General features: G+C 40.3%; 1 protein-coding gene and 1 non-coding gene across 5 annotated transcripts in view; one reads left to right on the top strand and one right to left on the bottom strand.

Annotated features, from left to right (window-relative positions):
- NCOA7 (nuclear receptor coactivator 7) overlaps positions 1-11,677 on the bottom strand; it is a 144,390-nt gene extending 132,713 nt beyond the window's left edge. For 3 of the 4 annotated variants that reach the window (XM_022555930.3, XM_022555938.2, XM_089921980.1), the window contains exon 1: positions 11,130-11,666. The gene's annotated coding sequence lies outside the window, so the exon portion shown is untranslated. Of the gene's footprint in view, positions 1-11,129 lie in introns of all 4 variants that reach the window. The other variant, XM_089921981.1, reaches the window with a different exon arrangement.
- Positions 11,678-21,581: 9,904 nt separating this feature from the next.
- On the top strand, positions 21,582-21,653 carry TRNAE-CUC (transfer RNA glutamic acid (anticodon CUC)). The gene has a single exon. It is a non-coding gene; the product is annotated as a tRNA-Glu (tRNA).
- The last annotated feature ends 226 nt before the right edge of the window (positions 21,654-21,879 follow it).

The following is a 21,879-nucleotide window of genomic DNA, read 5'->3' as shown; positions in this document are numbered from 1 at the left end:
CACAAGACCTATGAGAATCTAAAATATTTACAAACTTTAAACACATTCTCTGGCAAACTCCTGAAACTCTCTTGATCAAACAAGCAATACTTTACCGTTGATGATAGTTATCCTTGCAACTAGGATTAGTCTGTATATTACTGGACCCTAATTGTAAATGCATTTGGTAACTGTGAGGTTCTTTGCAATTCAGTCCTTTAGTTTTTAGACTTTAGGAATGAAAATCTATCATCAAAATTTCAGGCAAATATCTGTAAGACTGAGAGAACCAAATGATACAACATTCTGATCTTGAAAATAAAAGAATGAGAAAGATGGGCAAAGAGGAAGATGGAACAGAAAACTCATAAACCATCTCCTAAGAATGTTATCAACACAACAACATGCAGTCTTCTTGTGTTCCATGTGCATGCATGTGGACAACCATGTGCTAGAAACCTGAAGGCACAGAGTAGTACAAAACACAACCCCTACCAGCTAACGGTAAGAAAAACTAAGTCATAAAGCAAGCCTATATTTAATTTGCAGTGCAAGATGCTACCAGAAAATGACTAGAGCTAATCAATGAATTTGGTAAAGTAGCAGGATAAAAAATTAATGCAAGAAATCTCTTGCATTCTTATACACTAATGATGAAAAATCTGAAAGAGAAATTAAGGAAACACTCCCATTTACCACTGCAACAAAAAGAATAAAATACCTAGGAATAAACCTACCTAAGGAGACAAAAGACCTGTATGCAGAAAACTATAAGACACTGATGAAAGAAATTAAAGATGATACAAACAGATGGAGACATATACCATGTTCTTGGATTGGAAGAATCAATATTGTGAAAATGACTATACTACCCAAAGCAAACTACAGATTCAATGCAACCCCTATCAAACTATCAAAGGCATTTTTCACAGAACTAGAACAAAAAATTTCACAATTTGTATGGAAACACAAAAGCCCCCGAATAGCCAAAGCAATCCTGAGAAAGAAAAATGGAGCTGGAGGAATCAGGCTCCCAGACTTCGGACTATGCTACAAAGCTACATTAATCAAGACAGTATGGTACTGGCACAAAAACAGAAATATAGATCAATGGAATAGGATAGAAAGCCCAGAGATAAACCCACATACATAATGGTCACCTTATCTTTGATAAAGGAGGCAAGAATATACAATGGAGAAAAGACAGCCTCTTCAATAAGTGGTGCTGAGAAAACTGGACAGCTACATATAAAAGAATGAAATAAGGACACTTCCTAACACCATACACAAAAATAAACTCAAAATGGATTAAAGATCTAAATTTAAGGCAAGACCCTATAAAACTCTATAGGCAGAACACTCTATGACATAAATCACAGGAAGATCCTTTTTGACCCACCTCCTAGAGAAATGGAAATAAAAACAAAAATAAACAAATGAGACCTAATGAAACTTAAAAGCTTTTGCACAGCAAAGGAAACTATAAACAAGATGAAAAGACAACCCTCAGAATGGGAGAAAATATTTGCAAACGAAGTAACTGACAAAGGATTAATCTCCAAAATATACCAGCAGCTCATGCAGCTCAATATCAAAAAAACAAACAACCCAATCTAAAAATGGGCAGAAGACCTAAATAGACATTTCTCCAAAGAAGATATACAGATTGCCAACAAACACATGAAAGGATGCTCAACATCACTAATCATTATAGAAATGCAAATCAAAACCACAATGAGGTATCACCTCACACTGGTCAGAATGGCCATCATCAAAAAAACTACTAACAATAAATGCTGGAGAGGGTGTGGAGAAAAGGGAACCCTCTTGCACTGTTGGTGGGAATGTAAATTGATACAGCCACTGTGGAGAACAGTATGGAGGTTCCTTAAAAAAACTAAAAACAGAACGACTTCAGCAATCCCACTACCAGGCATATACCCTGAGAAAACCATAATTCAAAAAGAGTCGTGGGCACAATGTTCATTGTAGCTCTATTTACAATAACCAGGACATGGAAGCAACCTAAGTGTCCACTGACAGATGAATGGATAAAGAAGATGTGGCACATATATACAATGGAATATTACTCAGCCATAAAAAGAGACAAAATTGAGTATTTGTAGTGAGGTGGATGGACTTAGAGACTGTCATACAGAGTGAAGTAAGTCAGAAAGCGAAAAACAAATACCGTATGCTAACACATATATATGGAATCTAAAAAAAAAAAAAAAGTGGTTCTGAATAACCTAGGGGCAGGACAGGAATAAAGATGCAGACGTAGAGAATGGACTTGAGGACACGGGGAGGGGGAAGGGTAAGCTGGGACGAAGTGAGAGAGTGGCATGGACATATATACACTACCAAATGTAAAATAGATAGCTAGTGGGAATCAGCTACATAGCACAGGGAGATCAGCTCAGTGCTTTGTGTCCACCTAGAGAGGTGGGATAGGGAGGGTAGGAGGGAGACGCAAGAGGGAGGAGATATGGGGATATATGTATATGTATAGCTGATTCACTTTGTTATAAAGCAGAAACTAACACACCATGGTAAAGCAATTATACTCCAATAAAGATGTAAAAAAAAATTTTCAGTACAAATAGTGAAGTGCCAAAATAAACTGAAATTAGGGGTAGAGCAGATGTCTTGGAAAGCGTTGATGGAATTAAGTATCAACCTGGTGCAGAATATTGGCTTCAAAAGGAAGAAATGTGTAAGGAAATTCAGATAGAGCGGGCAGCCAAAAGCCTGAAGGCAGGAATTACCCCATGTGCGTGAGGGGTACTGAGGACCCTTCTGACCCTACTAAAGTGCTGAGTTTATGCAGGTGATGAGTGGGAGATACGGCTGAGTGCCTGCAATGTGGACAGGATACAGTACCATTATCACCTAAGCAGCATTCTCTGGCTTAAATTTCCAAGAGAAAGCGACCACCGTGAAAATCTCATAAATCATTTCACTTACTCTACTTATTCTTGAGGAACTAGTCTTGGGGCTGATCTATACATAAAACAAGCAAGCAAGCTAAATGCAAGAAAATACCAAGCAGATGGCATGTGGGTGAAGATGTGGAGGAAGTGAAATATTAGAAGCTTTGAAAAGAGGAAGAGAGAGTAAAATATGTCAAAATGAATATGCATCTGATGAAGAAAAGTCAAGAATATAAGAATCCTATGATATATTAATTTTAATTATTTCTAATAATTATCATTGTAATATATATGGATAACAAATAAAATGTGAAAATAGAAATTGCCTATGATCCCAGCAATGGAGACAAAAGTCTCAATATTTTATCACTTTCCTGTCTTTTCTTCCATGAAGCTGCATTTTAAAATCAAATTAGGGTTTTTTGTACATACAGTTTGGTATACTATCAAAAAAGACTCCATTGTTGGATTTGTCTCCAATTTTTACAATATCAACCTTGCTAATCGCTAATACTTATATAGTTGCTTACTCTGTGACAGAATTCCAAGTGCTTTACATATATTAACTTATCTAATTCTCAATACAATGTGAGAGGTGGATACTATTATTATCTTCATTTCACAGATGAGAAAATCAAGGAGAAATTAACTTGCCTAAGTTCACCTAGCTGACAAACGGTGGAAAAGGACTTCAAGCCAAGCAACAGGCTCCAGCATCCCTGCTCTTAACCCATCTACCATACCACCTGCCTTCCAGAGACAATGTGCTCCCCACTGAAATTAAGCCTCATCTCTGATTTTTTTAGGATGTGCTCAGAACAGAATCACGGGTGCCAAGGGATTCTATGAGTTGAACTGCTCTCCATCAAAGGCATAATACCCCCATATAACCTCTTACCATCTGTGAAAAGGGAAAATGACCCAACTTCAACTTGCCAGCATTGTTACAGACTTTTACAATCTAATTATAGTCTGCATTTCTTTCATGCAATGAAGTTGAATATTTTTTCATGTTTTGGCCGTTTGTAGTCCTGTTTTGTGAATTTTCTATTCCTGCCGTATAGATTGTTTGTGTCCCCCATCCCCACCCCAAATTCATACTTTGAAAACCTAATGCTCTAGGTGATGGTATGAGGTAGGACCTTCAGGAGGTGATTAGATCATGAGGGATCTACCCTCATGGGATTAGCGCCCTCATGGGATTAGTACCCTCATAAAGGAGGCCCAGAGAGATCCCTAGCCCCTCCTACTAGATGAGGACACAATAAGAAGTCCATGGTCTACACCCAGAAAGAGGGTTCTCACTAGAACCTGACCATGCTGGCACCCTGATCTTGGACTTCCAGCCTCCAGAAATGTGAGCAGTAAATTTCTGCTGCTTATAAGCCACCCAGTCTATGGAATTTTGTTCTAGCAGCCCAAATGGACTAAAAGGATTCCTTCCTAGAATGCTTTTTAGAGTTAAAGTGTGTTAAATTGAAATTATTTTAGAAGATATCAGAGGGTTGCTAACTAGCTGTTTCAGTGGGAGCCTAGAGCCCAGCAAGTAATATACCTAGGGGGAATCACCAGCACCTAGGGCTGAGGGCTCAGCTGTAAATACCTGGGACCATAAGGATTGAGCAAGCCCTCCCAACAGATTAATATCCTAAAATTGTGCTTTACAGCATACAGCAGGGGCTGTACCTATTGGACGGCTGGAATAGTCATTACTGCTACTCAAGACACACTCAATTCCTCACATCAACATGTCTGGGGAAACAAATTAGTAAATCTGATGTTTGCTTAGTGAGGTCAGAATTACAGAAGGAAAATGAAAGATTTCAAGGGATCTCACACCTATGGAGCAGTCTTACAGATTTTGCCTATTCTACATGGCTAGTTTGGTTAGTGATCAGAATCATCCACTAGTCAGAGGATTCCACAGGAACAGGGCTGAACAAATGTTATTAAATTCTTACTGGCTAAATCCTCTGTTAATCAGTCAACAGCAGTTTACCTCATGTCAGGCACTTTGCAATAAAATCAAGCACAGGGCTTCCCTGGTGGCGCAGTGGTTGAGAGTCCGCCTGCCGATGCAGGGGACACGGGTTCGTATCCGGTCCGGGAAGATCCCACATGCCTCGGAGCGGCTGGGCCCGTGAGCCATGGCCGCTGAGCCTGCGCGTCCGGAGCCTGTGCTCCGCAACGGGAGAGGCCACAACAGTGAGAGGCCCGCGTACCGCAAAAAAAAAAAAAAAAATCAAGCACAGAGGACGCCCTCCGATTACTTGGCTTGGAAAGAAAAATACTATATTCACATAGTTAGGAGTCACTTCGTAGGATGGGCCGCTATCTCCAGATGGTTCATGTCATCCATCAGGGTTGGTGGTTAATACTTTCGATTTTTAAGAGTAACACCACACTCGGAGGGTTTCACTCCTTTATGTACGAACTACAGAAGCAAACCCAGAGGCAGAGGCAAAAAACACTCTCTTAGGTGAGGGCCATAATAAATATGAACTTTTTTTTTTTTAATGAGTGTTAACACAATGTTTGGAGAGAATTAGTAAAGTAAGGCAGGGATGCTAAAGAAAATGATACAGACATATTCTACGGAGGATGGGGGGGAGCGGAGTAGAGGAGGGATGAATAGTTAAATAAAAGCTTCAACCTTGGGCTTTTTTTTTTTTGACCAATCATAGCATGTTATCCAAAATCATAATTAATTTTTACTAGAAAGGCAATTTTGCTATTTATGAGAAATGCCTGTTGCCAGTATGGAAGCCTACTTGGGATACTACATTACATGTGGAAGGCTCCATGAGTTTCTAGAATCTCAACCAAGAATGGCCCCAAGAGGGTAAGACAGGAATAAAGACGCAGACCTACTGGAGAACGGACTTGAGGATATGGGGAGGGGGAAGGGTGAGCTTTGACAGGGCGAGAGAGAGTCATGGACATATACACACTAACAAACGTAGTAAGGTAGATAGCTAGGGGGAAGCAGCCGCAAGGCACAGGGATATTAGCTCGGTGCTTTGTGACAGCCTGGAGGGGTGGGATAGGGAGAGCGGGAAGGAGGGAGATGCAAGAGGGAAGACATATGGGAACATATGTATATGTATAACTGATTCACTTTGTTATAAAGCAGAAACTAACACACCATTGTAAAGCAATTATACCCCAATAAAGATGTTTAAAAAAAAATAAAAAATAAAAAAAATAAAAAAAAAAAAGAATGGCCCCTAGAGATAACACCAGAACTGAGTGTGGCTTGCTAATGAAAGTAGGAGGACCGAGTGTTCCATGCAGAGGAAACAGCGTGGAGAAGAAAAATCATATGCAGCGCATGTGCAGGAAGTGACAGTTTTGTGTTACCAACATAGAGATTCTGAACTTGGGGTCCATAAACAAGGACATGTAGGCAAAATGGTGTGTTTCGTGTGTGATGAGACCATGAACTTTCATCAGATTTTTTTAAAGGGTCCGTGATTGGGGATGGGGAGGTAAGTTAAGAATAACTGTGAGCCACATGCATGACAGGGAGGGGCAGGGGACAAGAGATGAATTCCTCAGGGGCCAGGAGACCAGGCTAAGTAAGATTCATGGTGGACTCCTTCCTGCGCAGGATGGGAATCCTTTAGAAGGTTGAAAAGGGAAGTTTAGAAGGAAGACTGGCTGAAATGTAGGGGAAAGTAAAGTGCAGGCAACAGTCCAAAGCATCTGAGGAACCAAACAAGAACAGTGGGAATAGAGAGAAGGCAATTAGAGAAATGATGATGAGATCAAAGGGGCAGGCTGAATGTTCACATTTGCTTGTATGTGCACAAAATGTCACTGGAGGATTCTCAATTAACTGATAACTCTGGTTGCCAGTGGACAGTGGAAGCAGGTAACTAGTAACGAGGATGAGAGGGAATCCTTTCAATGTTTACCCATATGTACCTTTTGAATCACATGAAGGTATTGCCTACTACAAAAATAAAACTTTTTAAAAAAAGACTTGGAGGTTACCGGAATGATATGCCTCTATGTAAAAATTTGCCCACATCTCTCTCCAAATCCCCTCCTCAATGTTTCAAGTTGCACTTTTGAATTCAGATTATTTTTACCTCAAAAGCTCCTGGACTGCACCAATGACTATCCCTTGAGAAGGGCCAGTCTCTCTGTGGACCAGGGTGATAAATGTATGAAAATGAAGTTGACACCACACAGATGCGAATAACTATTTACGTGGTTAAATTCAACCAACTTAACAGGTAGTTGTCAAAATACCAGAATGAAGAAAGTCTGATCAATTAACTCAGGGAGCTCAATCTTTTAAATTTTATGGTGAATAAAAGAGACTCAAGGAAGAATCTCTATGATTTATTAAAACAAAGATGAATCAAATAAATTACTGATGTGAAAGAGGTCAAATGTGAGGTACAGTGTGGTGAGTGTTAAGCTAATTTAGGCTAGCCCTTTGGCTAAAAATGACTTTTTTTTTTTAATTAAATAGAATGAATCTCCTGGTCAATCCAGAACTGACTTAAACTGAATGGTTTTACCAATTTTAAATTAGTCAATAGTAGACATAAATTTAATAGTTAAAAACAATAAGTGGATCTTAGTTTTGCAAAACTATGTAACATTGTTTTCCATTTGGCTATACAAGCGTAAATATACTAAACTTGCAATACTTGTTCAAAGCACATTTAATGGAACCTATTAAACTTGTTTATCAAAACATACTGTATCCATAGATCAATTCTGCACGTTTCCATTTATTGGTTTTATGTTTTATATTTTTCCTTGTTCTACAAAAGATGTGAGTCAGCTTAATAAATTCAATAAAATGGGAAAATATACTTAGGTTAAAAAAATCAGAAGAAAAAAAAAACAAGGTAGAACAGAAATTCAAAACCAAAGGGAAAGTCAGAACATCAATAATACGCCATAGGTTTTTACAGGGTTATTAAAATTAAGTTGTAAATCTGACTCTGTGTTTCCTAGTTGCCAAATCAGAAAGGGAAATATAATCAACTATCTAATTCTATTTTTGCATGATGAAAAATGAACACTCCATAATTGTTTAGGGGAAGTAAAGCTTTTCTTTGGCATTTAGAGTTGAATGGAATTTCTTGCAAGAGTCTTCAAGCAGGAGCTGTAGAAGGAACTATTATCTTAATAACCACATCTCTTAAGTAACATAACAGTAGGTTTCTTGTGACTGTCTTTATTAATAGAGCACAATTTGGGGGGAGGGGTGCAAAGGATGCAAAACAAGGTAACCAAAGTATACAGTTTCTGAAGATCTGGCTAGACTCCTGGTGTAACACCTAGAATTGGAGGGGCATGGGTGGACATCATGGCCTTTGTTCAGCCAACTCTCTACAAACATTTCTTTCAATTAAGCTTCTGGTCAAATTTATGAGCAGACAATTCATCGTCTCTGGCATTCATTACCATTTTTAAAGGGAGATTAGTATACAACAATTATTCTTCATCCACTAGTTCCCTATATTTGAAATTCAAGGTTATACCAATTTTCTTTTCTATACTTTTTCTGCAACCATAACAATTTTGGTTCTAACATATGTGAATTGAGTGGATCTTACTAGATGTAAACAACAACAACAAAAATCATGGGCTGGGATAAAAAAGGGACAGTAAGGGACATTTAGCGAGGAAGGGATAGGGGTTTGGTAATAAAACCTTAGGAAAGATATAGAAAAGTAAGATAGAGTAAATCTAGGTCTTAGGATTTCATTCCAGTGGTGCATGTGGAGTCAGGGTACCGGGGGGCTCACTTGTCAGGACCCAGGTAGTGAGTCATTCAATTGCAAGGGCGCTACGCATTTGGATGCAGGACACACACAGAAAAATGCCTCTTCCATTCTGACATTAGGAACTGATTTCAAGGTCAAGAGTGCCAGCACAGTCAAGCGCTCAGCTTCTCTTTGTCAAATGAACAAATAAGTGTCTATTATCTGCAACAAAGTAAAGAGAGTTTACTGTAACCACAGGGGAGGGCTCTTTTGAGAAGTTTAAAGTGAGCAAGGAGGAACAATATAAATTAACTGCTCAATATCCTTGACTACAAATAGAAGATGTGTAAAATGTAATTATCTTTATTTCATGGGAGAATTTTTGCTCTGTTTGAATAAATCATAACATATTTTTCATAAGCTCCCTCCCACTGCTGGTTCCCCCAATCTCACTACCTTTTACATAAAAGTGTTATTTCCTCACCATCTAGGAAGAGCCCAAGTAGGCTGGAGAAGCAATAGTTATAAACTAGGGCTTACCATAGTTTTGTGAAAATAAGTCTTTTGGGTAATATGTAGTAAGGACGGTGAAGAGGTATTAAAATGACAAAAGAGAAAGAAAGAAAATAAGTGACTGGACCACTCCCAGATAATTCTGTTAAACAAGTGATTGAAAAAAGGTTAATACTGACTCAGAAAACTTACATAACAGGAAAATAAAAACAAAACAGGAAATATTGTATCACAGTGCAAAAATAAAGCAAATGAAATGTGATGCAGTTATCCTTGATTATTTAAAGATAACATAAGATTTAAAAGCAGAGAGGCACCAAACCTTCCAAACCTGCAATGTCACAACCACCCTGGGTGTCAAACTTGAAAACTGATATGTTTATATACTGAGGAAAACCATGCAGTTGAAAATGTGTATCTATACCATGTATTTTGAATCATTTAGGAATCACAGACACTTCTAAATGCTTTATTTCCACTTTTACCTGTAATAAATACATTATAATTAGGTCAACCACAACAACTCAACTCTAAAATGAGTTAATATGTCACTTATTAACCAAATCATTGTTACCTCTGGAGTAACCTAGAATTTCCTTTAAACATGAATTGTACTTTTTAATTGTGTTTTAGAGTTTAATTAAAATAAGTTTGATTACCAATTAGAAAAAAATTGCAAGCTTAGAAATGAAATTAACTTATATTAAGAGTTGGGGAGAATTACCTTATTTAATAACACATTAAAGAAGGATAACATATGGTCCTAAAAATGTCAAGGTTCAACTTAAATGCTGGGATAACCGAATTTGACTATTTATACAAAGAAGTAATTTTTAAAATCCAGTTAAACTTCAACGGCCACAGGAAAACACATTTTAATCCTAAATTGTCTTTAGATGAAGCTTGAAACACAGTTCATTCAACAAATAACTAATGAGCGCCCACTATTCATCAGACTAGGGGATTACAGGACTGAACAAGACGAAGACACTGTCCTCCTGGAGCTTACACCGGTTCATCTTCCAAAGCTCTAAACCTTAATACGTTAATAAAATTGGCGCTTACAATGATCCACTTTCCAAGACTCTAAACCTATTGCTTAATACGAAATTTAAAAATGATAGCCTGTGAAGAGATAATCTTGCCAAAAGCTCTGATGTATGAACTTTACACTTGGGAGAGAAGAAAGAATTTATAACCAGTTTCTCAGAAATACAGACCTTATTAACATCTAGTTGGAAGCTAGGCTGCGCCCAAGGCTGCCTCTGCTGGCCGACTCCGTCCATCCTTCCAGCAGATTCTCAACTCCCTACACCTGTATCAAACTTGCCACGCTCTTCACGAAAGCCGAAGGCTCCCAAGTAGGCAGCACAAGAATTCCTCAGCCTCATCTATCTCTTGAATATTTGACTCCTAGAGGAGCCTTCTCTAACTGGCCCTAAAATGTTGACTCTAAGGGTTGGAGACATCAATTTTATATATCAGCCTGCCAACTCTGAAATACACAAAAATCCACAGCGACTTCTCCATGCCGCTGAAATAACGCTGTGCGTGGCTACATATTAAGAGAGAACAGGAAGAACGCATCTGTTCATCAAGCCGAAAAAATACGGTGACATATTTCCACCTGAGCTGCTGAAAATTCAACGGTATTTCTCCCTTCACCCCCCAATAATCCACACAGCAACACATCCTCCCCGTCCCTGCCCAAAGCGCGCACCCCACGGGGCCCAGGGTATGGGCGGGGAAGGGTCAAGCTCTCCTTCGCCACAGCTGGGCCTCCCGAGCTCAAGAATAGGTTGTCAGGTTAACAGGGGGCTGCGCCCAGCGCCATTAGGACACCTCCGAGCGCTGCACCGAGCTCCAGAGGGAGGCAAGTTTGGCGGGTCCTGGCCCCGGCCCCCCGCCCCTACCCAGCGGCAGCATCAGCAGCGGGCGGCTGCTAGGGCTAGTCCCCGCCTCACCTACTTACCTACAGGGCGGGGGCGCCGGCTCTTCGGGTCCGGGAAAAAGGGAGCCGGTGCACGCATTTCTGAGAGCGGTGGCCTCTGCCGCTCGGCGCCTGGGAGCGCATCCTCCAGGGTGGGTGGGAGGAGGGGTCGGGGGAGGACCTTGCGGTGACGCGGTGCTGGGGCAGGAGGGAGGAGCGCCCAAGCGCGCGCCCCCGGGGACCGGCGTCCGGTGCTACTGGACGTGGCCGCCGCGGGGACTCCTCAGGCCTTTCCCCAGGCGCGGTGCCTAGCCAACCCTGCAGATGCACCCGCGGTCAGGACATCGGCCACGACAGGCTGCCGGGCCTGGCCGGAGGCGGGGAGCAGCGGGTGGCGCGACGCGGTGCAGACGCCCACCTCTAGCTCCGCCCGGCCCGCGCCACGCTCTGCGCCCCTCCGCTGCGGCGGGGGCCGGGGAGCTCGGCGGCTCCGCTCGGCCGTTCGGGCTGCATCTGGGGCATCCTCCCTGCTCCGGCGACCTCCTAGCTGGCGGTCTGGGCCGCCGCGCCACCCCCTGGCGGCTGCAGCCTCCGCTGACCCGGCGCAGCCCCAGCCCGAGCCCGGCGGCTCCGCCCCGGAGAGGTGCGCGCTAGGCCTCCGCAGGCCTCAGCCCTTTGTGACGCCTCCCGGGAGCGAGCTCGTTGCGACTCCGGCGGTCGGACGCCCGGCGGCTAAGCCTCGGAGGGTCTTCTTACCTCTCCCCGGGCTGCATCTCCTACAGCTGGCTCGCTGTGGCCACCACTGTTCGTGGGAATACGGCCCTGAGAGCAGAGCTGGAGTTAAAGAGTGTCTCCCTGAGCTTTAAAGCCTTGAGTTTCCTTCCAGTTCGGGGACCACTGGTCACAATAAATTCATCCTTCTGTCCTTAACGGCGTTGTGTTTCTCAAAGGGGCCCACCATCTCTTCCCCCCTCCCGCCCCCATCCTAGGCACAGCATCCCGGATGCTGCCATTACAGCAATAGGGACGTAGCAATTGAGCCCTCCAGGACGACTCTTGGCAAAGACCCGAGAGAGCCTGGGTTGGGAAGATTTGCATCAGCTGCGGGGCAGTGCCTGTGAGCTTCCCATCCCCATCTGGGAGCTGTTCCTTCTACGGTCCCATGACCAGCACTGCAAGATGACTAGGAGGATTTGGCCGTGAGGTTTACCCGTCCGCACAGAAAAAAACTTCATGGTGGAGCCTGCAGCTGGTGCGATAACATTGGTGTGTCAGAGGCCAGACACACTGGCACACTAGATAGCGGCCTCCTCTGGCTTGTTGATGCTGCTTAAGCTGTAACAGCCTCTCGTGGAAGACTGAGCGAAGCATTTAACAGTGATGGCTTTGGGATTTCAGTTGCAAGTGGTCATGCTATATTATCTTGCAAAATATGGAATAATCGCCCATGATATACTGAGCATGTATAAAATTGGACCTCAGGTTTACATCTTTTTGGTTTGAATGTGAAGAACTGGGTATTTTACTCTTTTCTCTTTAGGCATTCATTATGTTATTTGCAAATGATTTCCAAGGGAAAATTAGGCTTCTAAGGTATAAAGAGCTGATTTCATTGAATCAGAAGAACATGGTTTGGGATCATCAGAGAAAGTGAGCTGCTCTCACACTTCTTTAATGATTTTGAAATCTAAGATGAATTTTTTAAAAACAGGCAAAGAAGAGACATGTTCCATAGCAGTACAAACTGTGATAAAATTGCTAAGACTTTCTGAGATGAGTTCTTTTAAGTAAAGTGGACATCCAGTGGGGAGCAGGGTAGGAGCTGCATTGTGTATGGATCAGGAAACACAGGGCACATGACTTGGTTACTTCCAGAGACTCTGATTTGATCTAGAGCCCCAGTTTATTTTCAAAAGTACCCATTATTATTCATCATATCTAGCCCCATATTCAGAACGAATTGACTATAGGAATCTATATGTATATTTGTGATGAATAAGTGACAAAACAAAGTCACTTAACGAGAATTTGGCAGTTGCTGAGTCTCACATTTGTAAAGAGTCTGCTTTAGTCTGTAGTTTCTGCATGAAATGTCCACTGAGTTGCAATTCTTTTTTTTTTTTTTTTTTTTTTTGCGGTACGCGGGCCTCTCACTGTTGTGGCCTCTCCCGTTGCGGAGCACAGGCTCCGGACGCACAGGCTCAGCGGCCATGGCTCACGGGCCCAGCCGCTCCGCGGCATGTGGGATCTTCCCGGACAGGGGCACGAACCCGTGTCCCCTGCATCGGCAGTGCCCTGCATCGGCAGGCGGCCTTTCAACCACTGAGCCACCAGGGAAGCCGGAGTTGCAATTCTTGACTGTTTCCATCCTTTCACCACCAAGCGTTCCCTTTTGTTTTTCTCTCTATGGACCCCAGATTTTGTCAAGAAAAAAATTAAGAAGTGATCTTTTTTTATTAGGCAAAGATATAACTATGTGTTTTAAAATTAGTAACCATCAATTATAAATGTTTTGTCAGCCTTTGAAAAACATTGCTTATAATTTAAGGATCCTCTTTACTGTCTTCATGAACTGCTCTAGGACTGCAGGCTGTATCATATGCTTATTATAACATTTTATTACAATGAAAGTCACGGTAGAATAAAGATTTCTGCTCTACAGTTTAAAGAGGAAGAAAATTCCCCCTTAATGATTGTTCATTTATTCTTTTTCATTAACTCAGCATTTATTGATTTGCCTAAGCCTTGTCTTTATAGAAAAATCCAAAGAAATAAAACCATTTCCTCATCCTCTAGATCTGTGCTGTCCAATACAGTACCCACTAGCCACATGTGGCCATTTAAATTGAAACTAAATTAAATTTAAAATGTAGTTTTTCATTTCACTAGCCACATTTCAAGTGCTAAAGAGCCACACGTGGCTAGAGACTACTCATTGGACAGCATGGAATAGAGCATTTCCGTTATTGCCAGAAATTCTTCTGGATAGCACTGCTCTAACTACAAGGTGACATTTTAATTGGGAGAATAAGATATAGTATATAAAGTTATTGGGGAAATCTTAGTACACTACAGATCAAGCCTCATTAGAATGTGTACTTCTTAAGAACAGGGTAATCTCTAAGAGTTCGGGCTCTGGCTTCAGACTGTGGCTCCATCACATGCTGACCTTGGGTAAATTACTTAACCTCTGTATCTGTAAAAGGGGGATGATAATAGTACCAAATTTCAGGGTGGATATAGGGATTAAATGAGATAATCTGTGAATGACGCTTAGGCTAAAGTCTAGAACGTGACCTTCAAGAAAAGTTAGGTATTTTTATAGCAATATACATTATTATAATAAAGGTTTTCTTTTTAAAAAATTGTATCCTTAGCACCCCTCACTGTACTTAGCTAATAGAAAGTGCTTGGTAAATGCTGAGTTGATGAAAAATTGTAATGCTACACTGATTTTATGGATATGAGGGCCTCTATTAAAAATGAAAACTGATCTTTCTACCTCTGTTGAAGGGTAGAGGGCATTTTAGGGGAATTTAGGCAGAATTGTCATCTCACTTTTTCTGGGGTAAAGAACCCTGAATGATGAGACTTTGGGGGTAGACAGAGAGAAGCAGAAAGGCCTTCAGCTCTTAAAGGAAGAAAAGAGGGTCACTTGCCCTCCTTTTTTTTGCTCCTCAGGGCAGGAATTGGATAGTGGGAGACAACTGGATCCCTGAGTTCAGGCATCAGGTGTTCACCCAAGGGACTTCCTGGAGGAGGTGGGTATGAGTTCCACATCTTTGGGAACATCACCAAACAACAGCAACGATTATTGCAAATGTGTTCTGTATTTTTCTTACATATCTATCCAAGAATAGTTTTGTAATGAAGTATGTATGTCTGCTTCTGACCACAGCACTGGTAACCTCTCATGAAACTGGAGTTCCAGAAACACTGGCAAATACTGCTGCAACACCTTGTCAAAATGAAAGCTCCCTGGTAAGTAATGAGCTCACAACTACAGAAAGCATTGAAACTTCTTTGGGAGTTTTCTTGGTAAAGATGTTGAAGAGGAGATTTTTGTACTGGTTGGTGAGTTTAATCTACCAGCACCAAGAAAGTTCATTCTCTAGTGGTTAAACCCATCCTGCTTTTCCTAGCACAAAGAGAAACGCACCTCCTTGCACACACCTGACGTAGGCTAGTTGAGACACAGGAGTTCCATGGGAGGGAAACACTGATGACATCTTGGAGGTCTGTGGGGGAGCCATCTTGCACCTAAGGAGGCAGAATAGAGTTCACTATTTAATAGTGTTGAAGGCAGTAGCTCATTTTCACAGCTGGGGTCATTGGTCCAGAACATCTTAGATACCATCTTGAGTTTTGAGAAGAATGTAAGTAGGTCCTTTTGTGGATAGGCCTAGGTTCAGTGCTTCTCTCGGCTTGTTATGAAGAAGAGGTAGAAATCTTGTTTAAAGAGGAGGTAGAAATCTCGTCTAAAGAGGAGGTAGAAATCTCCTTGTCATTTGAAAAGAGAAAGAGCCTGCCAGAGTGTATTGAGAAAGAAATACTGACATATGTAGGAATGGATTGCTGTCTGGGCGCCTGTTAGTAGGTAGAACGTATGGCTGCTTATTTAGAATAAGCCCCCCCCCCAATTTGTCCCTTTCTTTTATTCACAGTTAATTAAAAAGCATCTACCCTTGGACAGTTTCTGCTGCCTTATTTCTGCTAAAAATAGTCTATTTAATAGCTTGAGAATTCTTTTTTTTAAAAATAATTTCTGAAAAACTTATTTAAATAATCTAGTGCTAAGATACTGTGCTAAGATATAATTTAAAACGTTGAAATGAATCCCTAAACTCAAAGTGATGTTAAGTGGTGATTGTTTACTGGACTTATTTGAGTGAAAGAAAATTACAGTGCAATAAGCTGAAAAGGGAGTTTTTCAAAGGAAATAGAGATTCACAGAAGGTTGCAAAAAATGTACAGGGAAGTCCCAGGTTTTCCCCCAGTTATCTCCCAAAGATAACATCTTGCATAACTACAGTAAATATCAAAACCAGAAAATGACATTGGTATGATCTTTAGAGCTCATTGAGATTTCACTAGTTTTACACATGTTCTTGCCTGTGTGTGTGTGATTTCTATGCAATTTTATCATCGGTATAGATTCTTCTACCACCACCACGATAAGCTACAGCGGCGGTCTTCAAACTTTTTGGCACCAGGGACCGGTTTCATGGAAGACAATTTTTCCACGGACCGGGTGGGAGTGGGGGAAGAGATGGTTCAGTGGTAATGTGAGCGATGGGGGACCATGGGGAGCAGCAGATGAAGCGCCACTGTCTGCAGCTCACCTCCTGCTGTGTGGCCCGGTTCCTAACGGGGGGGTTGGGGACCCCCGAGCTACAGGACTGCTGTATCACTCCTACAAAGGTACCACACCTACCCTTTTACAGTCACCTCCATCCTCCTCCCCACCCCATCTAATTCCTGTCAATCACTAATATGTTCTCATCTCTATCATTTCAAAAATTCTAGATAAATGGAATCATACAGTGTATAACCTTTTGGATTGGCTTTTTTTTTTTTAATTCAGCATAATTCCCTTGGGATCTATCCAAGTTGTTATATGTATCAATAGTTTGTTCTTTTTTTTGAGAAATATTCCATGGTATGTGTGTACCACAGTTTACCCATTCACCCACTGAAGGATGTTTCCGTTGTTTCCAGTTTAGGCCATTATGAATAAAGCTACTATAAACATTCATGTGCAGATTTTATGTGAACATAAATTTTCATTTTTCTGGTATAAATGCCTAAGGGTACAATTGATGGGTGCATAATTAGTTTTATAAGAAACTGCCAAAGTATTTTCCAGAGTGGCTGTACGATTTTACATTCCTATCAGCAAAGTATGTGCGATAAATAACATGTTTTTAATGTATTAAATGAACTTATTAAATTGAAGTATAGTCAAACATTTCTTTTACTATCCACTACTCTACTGACTGTAATTGCTTGTTTACTTGAACCCCACCAGACTAAACTTCAAGATCAGGCATCCTGTGCCTAACATAGTGACTTGCATATAATAGACAGTCAATAAATATTTGTTCAGCAAATGAACAAATTAATGAACAGAAGAAGAATAGCTGAGTCAGGTTGAAATCAAGTTGAAAAATTACATTGCCCATAAATTATAACGAGAACTGAATTTGAATTGGATGCCATGATTTTTCTTCCAATATATAACATTTTCAAGTCAGAAATTGGCAGTCCATAAGGTAAGTCATTTGTGGGTCAATTAATAAAAACTAAATGCCTATTATGTGGCACCAAGGTTATTTGTTGTAGTACTTTGTTAAGAGCAAAAAATTGAAAATAATCTAAATGACCAATGATATAAAACTACTTTAATAAAATATCTATACAATGGAATACCATGCAGTTATCAAAAATAATGAAAAAACTCTTTATGTAAAGAATGGACATGCTTCAAAAGAAATTAATTTAAAAAAAGGTCACAGAAGAGTACGTAGAGTATGCCCCCGGTCATGTAAAATTTTAAACAAGGAAATTAAAAGATACATGCATAAAGATGTTAATTCTCCATAAATCAGTTTACAAAGTAGAGGGTGTGCCTGCACCACCTTATGCTAGAAAGTAATTGCTCAAAAATTTATAGGGACATGTCAAAAGAATACAGGAGCCAGCTTACAGGGACTCCTTCTGGCCATATTTGGAGCAATTTAAGTATTAATAATGACAGCAGTAGATTATAACACATTGACTAAAACCACAAAAATAAAAAAAGAATGAGTCCAAACTGATATTTTAAAATTAAATAAAGAATAAAAAGAGGGAGTACAGAAAGGAAAGTTCTTTACAGGTGAATAATAAAATTACACCGTTTTGTAGTCAACATAGTAGTAATTGATTCAGGCAAGCATCATCGGTGGATGCTAAAACCACTGGGTGAAATTTTGCGGGGGAACAGAAAATTCATACATTTTCAAAGTATTACTTCCATGGTGATATTTGCTTTTTTTTGTTGTTGTTATTTGTTAATTACAAGTGTAAAGGGTAACTTTACAATGGAGAAATATGGCAGACACCTTCACCAAATGATCAGACTTACTGTGTTTGTTTCCTATTGGTGCTGTAAAAAATTCACCACAAACTTAATGGCTTACAACAGCACAAATTTATTATCTTACGGTTCTGTAGTCCAGAATTCTGACACGGGTCAGAATCTAGGTGTTGGCAGAGCTGCTTTCTTTCTGGAGGCGCTGAGGGAGAACATTTTCCTTGCCTTTTTCAGTTTCTAGAGGCCCCTTGCATTCCTTAGCTCATGGTCCCCTTCCTCCATCTTCAAAGCCAGTTAAATGCTGGTAGAGTCTTCCTGGGATCACATCACTGGGACTCCAACTCTCCAGTCTCCCTCCTTGACTGAAAAGGACCCCTGTGATGATTTCCGGCCCACCCAGATAATCCAGGCTAATCTCTCTCTCTCAAAATCCTTAATTTAAACACATCTGCAAAATTCCTACTGCCACGTGAAGTAATACTCATATATTCTGGAGATTAGGACAGGTACATCTCTGTGGGAGCCATTATTCTGCCTACCACATTTACCATTAGAGATAACACAATACATCAGCATTATTTGAATTATGATATAATGCACTGAGAAGGACATATCACTTAAGGTAGTTTTCCTGACAAGAGAAATATTTGTCTAAATTGAGGGACTTTCTGAAGCAAATGTCTTCCACTATTCAATGCTATAAAAAAAAAAAATTGGGGACTTGTTTCAGATTAAAGGAAGGAGATTACAGAAACTTGGCAATTAAATGCAGTGTATAATCCTTGAATGGATCCTGGATAAAAATGAAAAAGTATAAAAGGTGTTAGGACAATTGAAAAATTTGACTATGAACTGTATCATAAATAATATTGTATTAAATTTAAATTTCCTAAGTGTGATAATTGTATTGCTTGTTCTTAGGAAATATATGGTATAGTTTTTCGAAGTAAAGTATCATGGTGTCTGCAACTAACCTCAAATGGTTCAGAAAAAAGATCAAGAGAAAGCAAATATGGCAAAATATTGACAACTGGTGAATCTAGATTAGTACTATAAAATAGAAATATAATGCAAGCCATATATATATATATCAATAATTTTAAATATTCTAGTAGCTAGGTTAAAAACAAAGAAGAAAGTGAAATTAATTTTAATATTTTAACTCATATTCAATTAGCATTTAAAATGTGCTCAATGTAAAAATTATTAATGAGATATTTTACTTTTTTTTTTTTTTTTTTTCCATACTAAGGCTTAAAAATCCAGTATGCGGGCTTCCCTGGTGGCACAGTGGTTGAGAGTTCGCCTGCCGATGCAGGGGACGCGGGTTCGTGCCCCGGTCCGGGAAGATCCCACATGCCGCGGAGCGGCTGGGCCCGTGAGCCATGGCCGCTGAGCCTGTGCGTCCGGAGCCTGTGCTCTGCAACTGGAGAGGCCACAGCAGTGAGAGGCCTGCGTACCAAAAAAAAAAAAAAAAAAAAAAAATCCAGTATGCATGCAACACTTATAGAACACCTAAACTCTTACTAACCACATTTCAGTGCACAAAAGTCACACGGTGGATGCTGGTACTACTAAATTAGCACAGGTCTAGATGAAGGGTATATGTGTGTTCAATGTCCTATACTTGTAGTTTTCTGTAGGTTTGGAATGTTTCAAGATAAAAAGTTGGGGAAAAAAGAAATAGATATTTCTAGGAAATAAAAAATAAAATAAATAAAATTTAAAATAGCATAGACAATTTCTAGGAGGATACAGAAGAAACTGTTAACACTGGTCAACTCTGGGAAGAAGAAATGAAGAGTGATAAAAGAGGAATGATGGTTCTCGCTGTACCCTTTCGTACCTTTTGTACAAGACTGTGACTAAACCTATTAAAACAAATTTAAATTATTCTAAAAGTAATATCTGCTTTATCTTTTAATTCAAAACCAGATGCTCTTTCATGCTAAGCTCTGAAAACCCCCAGTTGAGAAGTGAAAGCTCCACCTACTGCACTCGATTTCCTAAAAATTCCTTGATATAGGAAAGGGGTGTGGGTCCCATCTAAAATATAGTAGTTGTTTAGAAATTTCTTCTGGTGATGTTTCCATCTTTACTTATTAGTCTTAATAAGTCATTTTAATCTTCCTGTTTGCATATTATTAAATAATTTTAGATAAGTTTTATCAGTAATCTAAACTCCATTTCTGAGTTGCTGAAAACAAGAAAAAGTATTCTAGCTCAGGCTCACCTAAATTCTAGGTGATGGACGAAGGCTGTAATTCACAATGGCGCCGGAGGTTGTGCGCAAGTTCATTACAAATTTATATCTGTTTTACTTAAGCCTCCTTCCATTTTGCAGCGGAGCGGGGTCTCTAGGGTTACATTTGTCCACCTGTAACGGTTGACGCTTTCAAAGCTGAGTTACATCCTATTGTCTTCTGCTCGTATTTCATGAGGGCTTCCGAACTGAGGCTGGGCTGGAAGGTTTCTTGATTCCTTTGGTAATTGCATCATTTCCTGGCCGTTTCTCATACATAATGCGGAGAAAGGAAGCACTTGCCCAGATAATAACAGCTTGAAAAACAGGAGGATAATGGAAACAGCGCGTTTTAACGCTGTTTACGTGTTTAAAACGCGTTTTACTCCGATCCGGGTGCAGATGCCCTGGTTCTTCACTAAGCGAATTACCCACAGCCCCAGTTTCGTTAATCTGACTCTCAAATAAGTAAATTAAGTAGTCGCGTCCTAAAGGCCACAAGGCCCTTCATCACCCACGCTTACAGAGCATCTGCTCTGTGCCAAGCTCTACACCGGGAAACACTCTCCGCCCGTGGCAATCTTACCGTTAGATTTAGTAAAATGTTTAGTGGGATTTAACATCTGCGTGAGAGGGAAAGACAAAGACATACACAGAGAGAAAAAGAGGTTAGATTTAGAAAGAGCAGCTAGATGATTGAGAAAATGATAAAGCAAATTGCAAGGTTCTGGACAGTACTTTAACATTGTCTAGATATAGATATTTCCATGTTACATAATTAGGATGAAATCCCAGGACGTCTTTTCCAGCATGGCAGTCGGAAGAGGATTCGATTTGGAGGATCCAGCCTTTCCCCTTAGGAGCCGCCGCGGAGATCGCCTGAGAGCGCAGAGCATTTGCCGGGTTTAGTCAAGTGAAGAAATTCAACAGTTCCTCCCGTATCCTCCTAGAAATTGTCTATGCTATTTTAAATTTTATTTATTTTATTTTTTATTTCCTAGAAATATCTATTTCTTTTTTCCCCAACTTTTTATCTTGAAACATTGCAAACCTACAGAAACCCAAAACAGGAACGAAGTGGGCAGGGCTTAGAGGCAACAATCTCTTTTTTTATTGGCCAGGTTTACGTGGCGATTTCTAAGGAAACAAATATACTGAGAGAGAAAAGTTAGCAAGTTCCCTGGTGGTCTAGTGGTTAGGATTCGGCGCTCTCACCGCCGCGGCCCGGGTTCGATTCCCGGTCAGGGAAGAAACTTTTTTTTCTTGCTTGCAAATGAGTTATGATGGTTGTTACCGAATTTTTTCTATTATACAAATTGAGTTAGCTTTGAATATTATTGAATCTAAGATTTAAAATACGCCATACCTTTTTACAGATATTTGCAATCAAATAAGCAACAAAATGATCCCTGATTCTAAAGTACTCTAAATACAACTACGTCACTTATAAATTTGCGTTTTCCAGCTTTGGAAAT

Source organism: Delphinapterus leucas, chromosome 12 (assembly GCF_059928025.1).
Source record: "Delphinapterus leucas isolate spDelLeu-1000000601 "Yukka" chromosome 12, BTC_Dleu_Yukka2, whole genome shotgun sequence".
NCBI lineage: Eukaryota > Metazoa > Chordata > Mammalia > Artiodactyla > Monodontidae > Delphinapterus > Delphinapterus leucas.
The sequence above is the reverse complement of the archived record's forward strand: the minus strand, read 5'-3'. Positions and strand labels throughout refer to the sequence as shown.